Source organism: Stomoxys calcitrans, chromosome 4, assembly GCF_963082655.1.
Source record: "Stomoxys calcitrans chromosome 4, idStoCalc2.1, whole genome shotgun sequence".
Classification (NCBI taxonomy): domain Eukaryota; kingdom Metazoa; phylum Arthropoda; class Insecta; order Diptera; family Muscidae; genus Stomoxys; species Stomoxys calcitrans.
In genome coordinates this window covers 155,231,144-155,238,242 of record NC_081555.1, presented here as the reverse complement: position 1 = coordinate 155,238,242, position 7,099 = coordinate 155,231,144, and positions in this window count along the sequence as shown.

The following is a 7,099-nucleotide window of genomic DNA, read 5'->3' as shown; positions in this document are numbered from 1 at the left end:
GAAAAACTTTTGAACGTAAAGGAGTATCGAAGGCGGCTTTGTAGTCAACAAAGAGACGGTAGGTGTTAATTTGTCCTTCTTGGGTCTTTTCCAGGATTTGGGGCAGTGTGAATATCTGGTCTAGGATGGATTTACCAGGTCTAAAGCCGCATCGATATGGCCCAATAATCTCATTGTCTTTTGGTTTTAATCTTTCACTATCTTGTATGCAATGGGGAGGAGACTTATTCCTCTGTAGTTCGCACATTCCGTCTTGTTTCCTTTCTTATGTTCGGCACATAGTATGCTGAGGTTCCAAGCCAGATTGCGCTTGGAACCTCTGCGCCAGATTGCGCAGATAAGCTGATACATACGCCTTATCAGCGTTCAGCCTCCGGTCTTAAATAGTTCAGCGGACAACCCGTCGGCTCCTGCTGCCTTGTTGTTCTTTAGTCACTGGTCACTGCTACTTGGACCTCATTCTGACTAGGAGGTAAACATTCTATACTATCATTAGGGATTGGTTCTGCGGTATCCTCTTCGCCGCCAACGTCGGACACTACCAGTTGGGTAAAATGTTCTTTCCATATCCTCAGCATGTTATCTGTGTCAGTTACCAGATTTCCTTTGTTTTACTCCATGTGTTCTATGCTATGGTTCGGATAATAAGGTATATACACTTCTCTTCTTCTAACCACATCATGCAAAAAACCTCATAAACTCATTTAACGGTTGTGCTGGTCTTAAATATCTTAGATGGCAACCGATTGGCTTTTGCCGTCTGAAGGATTTTTGATCATTGGAAGATTTACTGCTTTATTGACTAAGCATTATAGACCCAATACCGTCTTAATACTTCTTCCTTAGCTCCTCATTTTCTGGTTTTCCCAATAACCCACCTTAATATCCCGTAATTCTTCCAAATAATATAACCACTATGATTGACTGCTACACGAAGTGGTTAACAGTCAAAACTATAAACCACAAAATTGCTATTCTTAGTATTGCTATCGGAATTTCAAATAAACCCACTCTCACAAACAAAGCCAAACTTCTTCACGTGATCACCACAGTTATGACACAAAAAAAACGTAAAAAAAAAATTAATTCCATTTTAGATGAATGCTTCTAAACAATAAATGCTTAATAACATCAATAACTCACAACAAAGCGTAGCATACCAACGCACACTCACACCTAATAAATAAATGTCAACATTTTGGTGTGTGTGTGTGTGCTTGTACTTTAAAATTTTTTGCTGGTATGTGTAATTTGGCTAGTTTCCCCTTCCAAAAAAAAAAAAAAAAAAAAAAAAAAAAAAAAAAAAAAAAAACAATAACAAAAAATTGGCTGGAAGTAGCTTTCAATTGAAAACACTATGACGTTTCGTTTGACATTGTCCATTGAATTAGTGTTCGTCTGGTCGTATGGATGGACAGACAGACCCACAACAAGTTAGTAAGTACCTGTTTAACACTTATTAAAAAAAGGCCAAAAACAATTGGATTATTAGTTGTTAGTTTTTTTTTTCTCTTTTTGTTTATGGTTGTTGTCACAACACAGTTGAACATGCACATTAGGGTGGTTTAGTTTCGTGTGTAAAAAACAAAAAGAAGTAAAAAGTCGGCAAAATCGGCTGGACGGCATTTTAGTATACCCTCCAGAATACATCGGAAAGGATAAGTTCTATTGAACTGACTAAAAGAACTATTGAGCTGTCTAAATGAACTAATATACTCTGAACGAAATAGTGACGTAAATATTAGAACTAACTGAAGGAACAAATGAAGTAAATGAACGAACCTGTAAATTAACTGTAAACATACTGAACGAAATAGTTCACTAACTTCACGAACTAGTGAAATTATTAAACGACTACACAAACTAGTGAATTTACTGAACGACGAGTCAACTAACTAGTGAACCAGTGGACGACTAGTCAACCAGTGGACGACTAGTGAACCAGTGAACGACTAGTGAACCAGTGAACGACTAGTGAACCAGTGAACGACTAGTGAACCAGTGAACGACTAGTGAACCAGTGAACGACTAGTGAACCAGTGAACGACTAGTGAATCAGTGTACAACTAGTGAACGACTAGTAAACGACTAGTAAACGACTAGTAAACTGATATACAACTAGTGAACTACTGAACTACTAGTGAACCCGTGAACAACAAGTGAACCCGTGAACAACAAGTGAACCAGTGAAGGACTAGTGAATCTGTAAGAGACTAGTGAGCCAGTTAACTAATAGAACGACTACTGAACTACCAAACTAACTGAACACAAAATGTAAAATAACTATTCAAAATATCAAGCAATAGTCTGCCTAATCCCAGCAGTCACACATCCAAGCCTTTTCTGCATACAAAGGACTTAAACCGTGTAACTTATTGTCCACCCTAATATATCTAAGTAAATAAGTTGCTTCGATTCTTGTTCCTCTATCAGCCTCCAACTATCTTAAAATGCTGACAACTTCGACAACAATTTCTATGCAAATTTTTCTACAAATACCGGTAAGAAATACAACAGTACTTACGAGCTCGTGTATGGTAATGCATTTTATTGCCATAATGTCAGTATTTAGAGCAAAGTGCGTACATATCATGTTTAATTAAATAAACAGCTAAATATATTACAAAAAATCGATTAATGTCATTCGAATTATATGCGCAATGTGTCCAACTGCAATGAAATGGAAAAATTTTTATTCCAATTAGAAATTGTAAATAAAATTAAAGATCTTATATAATAAGAAGGCAAAGTTAATAGTACAGATAGGGTGGTGGTCAGGTGCTGAAATAACTGCACCTGAAGTATTGGAAATGTGTACGTATAGTGCATTTAATGGCAATGTCACACTTCTGGTATTGCTATAGTACTCGTAGTATTGCTACCATCTCCTTTGATGCCACACATTTGCAATTCGTTTGAAAAACACCCAGCTTAGCTTGATGATGAAATCTGGTAGTGCTAAAATTATTTGCTCAGCTATAAGTGAAGGATAGAGATAGGATAAATAAAGGGTAATGTTAGGGTAAGGATAGGATAAGGATAGGATAAGGATAAGGATAAGGATAAGGATAAGGATAAGGATAAGGATAAGGATAAGGATAAGGATAAGGATAAGGATAAGGATAAGGATAGGATAAGGATAGGATAAGGATAGGATAAGGATAGGAAAAGGATAGGATAAGGATAGGATAAGGATAGGATAAGGATAGGATAAGGATAGGATAAGGATAGGATAAGGATAGGATAAGGATAGGATAAGGATAGGATAAGGATAGGATAAGGATAGGATAAGGACAGGATAAGGATAGGATAAGGATAGGATAAGGATAGGATAAGGATAGGATAAGGATAGGATAAGGATAGGATAAGGATAGGATAAGGATAAGGATAAGGATAAGGATAAGGATAAGGATAAGGATAAGGATAAGGATAAGGATAAGGATAAGGATAAGGATAAGGATAAGGATAAGGATAAGGATAAGGATAAGGATAAGGATAAGGATAAGGATAAGGATAAGGATAAGGATAAGGATAAGGATAAGGATAAGGATAAGGATAAGGATAAGGATAAGGATAGGATAAGGATAGGATAAGGATAGGATAAGGATAGGAAAAGGATAGGATAAGGATAGGATAAGGATAGGATAAGGATAGGATAAGGATAGGATAAGGATAGGATAAGGATAGGATAAGGATAGGATAAGGATAGGATAAGGATAGGATAAGGATAGGATAAGGATAGGATAAGGATAGGATAAGGATAGGATAAGGATAGGATAAGGATAGGATAAGGATAGGATAAGGATAAGGATAAGGATAAGGATAAGGATAAGGATAAGGATAAGGATAAGGATAAGGATAAGGATAAGGATAAGGATAAGGATAAGGATAAGGATAAGGATAAGGATAGGATAAGGATAAGTATAGGATGAGGATTGGATAAGGATAGGATAAGGATAGGATAAGGATAGGATAAGGATAAGGATAAGGATAAGGATAAGGATAAGGATAAGGATAAGGATAAGGATAAGGATAAGGATAAGGATAAGGATAAGGATAAGGATAAGGATAAGGATAAGGATAAGGATAAGGATAAGGATAAGGATAAGGATAAGGATAAGGATAAGGATAGGATAAGGATAAGTATAGGATGAGGATTGGATAAGGATAGGATAAGGATAGGATAAGGATAGGATAAGGATAAGGATAAGGATAAGGATAAGGATAAGGATAACGATAAGGATAAGGATAAGGATAAGGATAAGGATAAGGATAAGGATAAGGATAAGGATAAGGATAAGGATAAGGATAAGGATAAGGATAAGGATAAGGATAAGGATAAGGATAAGGATAAGGATAAGGATAAGGATAAGGATAAGGATAAGGATAGGATAAGGATAGGATAAGGATAGGATAAGGATAGGAAAAGGATAGGATAAGGATAGGATAAGGATAGGATAAGGATAGGATAAGGATAGGATAAGGATAGGATAAGGATAGGATAAGGATAGGATAAGGATAGGATAAGGATAGGATAAGGATAGGATAAGGATAGGATAAGGATAGGATAAGGATAGGATAAGGATAGGATAAGGATAGGATAAGGATAGGATAAGGATAGGATAAGGATAGGATAAGGATAGGATAAGGATAGGATAAGGATAGGATAAGGATAAGGATAGGATAAGGATAGGATAAGGATAGGATAAGGATAGGATAAGGATAGGATAAGGATAGGATAAGGATAGGATAAGGATAGGATAAGGATAGGATAAGGATAGGATAAGGATAGGATAAGGATAGGATAAGGATAGGATAAGGATAGGATAAGGATAGGATAAGGATAGGATAAGGATAGGATAAGGATAGGATAAGGATAGGATAAGGATAGGATAAGGATAGGATAAGGATAGGATAAGGATAGGATAAGGATAGGATAAGGATAGGATAAGGATAGGATAAGGATAGGATAAGGATAGGATAAGGATAGGATAAGGATAGGATAAGGATAGGATAAGGATAGGATAAGGATAGGATAAGGATAGGATAAGGATAGGATAAGGATAGGATAAGGATAGGATAGGATAAGGATAGGATAAGGATAGGATAAGGATAGGATAAGGATAGGATAAGGATAGGATAAGGATAGGATAAGGATAGGATAAGGATAGGATAAGGATAGGATAAGGATAGGATAAGGATAGGATAAGGATAGGATAAGGATAGGATAAGGATAGGATAAGGATAGGATAAGGATAGGATAAGGATAGGATAAGGATAGGATAAGGATAGGATAAGGATAGGATAAGGATAGGATAAGGATAGGATAAGGATAGGATAAGGATAGGATAAGGATAGGATAAGGATAGGATAAGGATAGGATAAGGATAGGATAAGGATAGGATAAGGATAGGATAAGGATAGGATAAGGATAGGATAAGGATAGGATAAGGATAGGATAAGGATAGGATAAGGATAGGATAAGGATAGGATAAGGATAGGATAAGGATAGGATAAGGATAGGATAAGGATAGGATAAGGATAGGATAAGGATAGGATAAGGATAGGATAAGGATAGGATAAGGATAGGATAAGGATAGGATAAGGATAGGATAAGGATAGGATAAGGATAGGATAAGGATAGGATAAGGATAGGATAAGGATAGGATAAGGATAGGATAAGGATAGGATAAGGATAGGATAAGGATAGGATAAGGATAGGATAAGGATAGGATAAGGATAGGATAAGGATAGGATAGGAGAGGATAGGATAGGATGGGATAGAATAGGATAGGAAAGGATAAGATAAGCATAGGATAGGATACGATACGATACGATAGGATAAGGATAAGGATAGGATAATGATAGCATAAAGATAGGAGAAAGATAAAGATAAACAGACAGACGGACGGACAGACATGGCTAGATCGATTCAGAACGACGAGACGATCAAGAATATACATACTTTATGGGGTCTTAGATGAATACCACGAGGTGTTTCGCACGGAATGCCTAGAGTAATATACCCCCATCCATGGTGGTGGGTATAAAAACCGTCTGTCCGTCCGAACGAGTAAAACTAGCCACTCGAAATATTGAAAAATAACTTCCCACTGATGTTGGTCGATTGGGACCACAAACGAAGATTTGGCAGTCCCAACAAATTTTCGAAATACCTAGGTGGCGAGGAGCCCTGGCAACTTAGGGCTTTAACATTTTGCACACAAACACCTCAGCTCTAACCATTCTCTACCCGTTCATATACGGCAAATTTTTTACAAGTTTTTTTCGGTTCTATCTCACTGTGCGTCGTCTGCATAGCAAATGTTTGTCGCCAATAGCTATCCCAGCTCGGGATAGCTGTGAGCACGCCACAGGCTGGAATGGAATGCTCCATACGGAAGTAGCTGCAACGACAGTCGCGGACAATCAGCGGTCACGAGAGAAGAGTCTCATTGAGAGGCCTGGCGGCACTGGTTCTTGCACAAATGCTGAGTGCCTACGATGTTCGATATGACAAGGCGAGTTATTGGCGCCTTTAAATAACCAATGGCCACCTTGTTCTCGCGGTGATCGGTCCTTTAGACCGGAATAAGCGTGCTCACACAGGAGCTTGACAAAGATCGCCACCTTCATATGAAAATGTGGCTACAACAACAGCAACAACCGATAGGAGTGGAAGGAAAATATATAACTGTGGATCAGAAAAAAAAACTACACAATCCATCGATATAGCTTCAACAATTCCTTTGTACAACGATCAATCCATCTTAATATAAATAATTGCTCAACCTCCAACATTAGCCATTTACTACAATCATCTGATCCACTTGATTTGATTAATGATAGGCCTTTTTCCAACATCTATCAATTTATTCTCTATTATACCCACCACCTTAGGATAGGGGGTATATTCATTAAGTCATTCCATTTGCAACCCATCGATATATAAATTTCTGACCCTACAAAGTATATACATTTCGGATCGTCGTAAAATTCTAAGACGATGTCCGTGTGTCTGTCCGTCTGTCTGTTGTAATCACTCCACAGCCTTCAAAAATAAAGATATTAAGCTGAAATTTGGCACAGTTACGTCTTT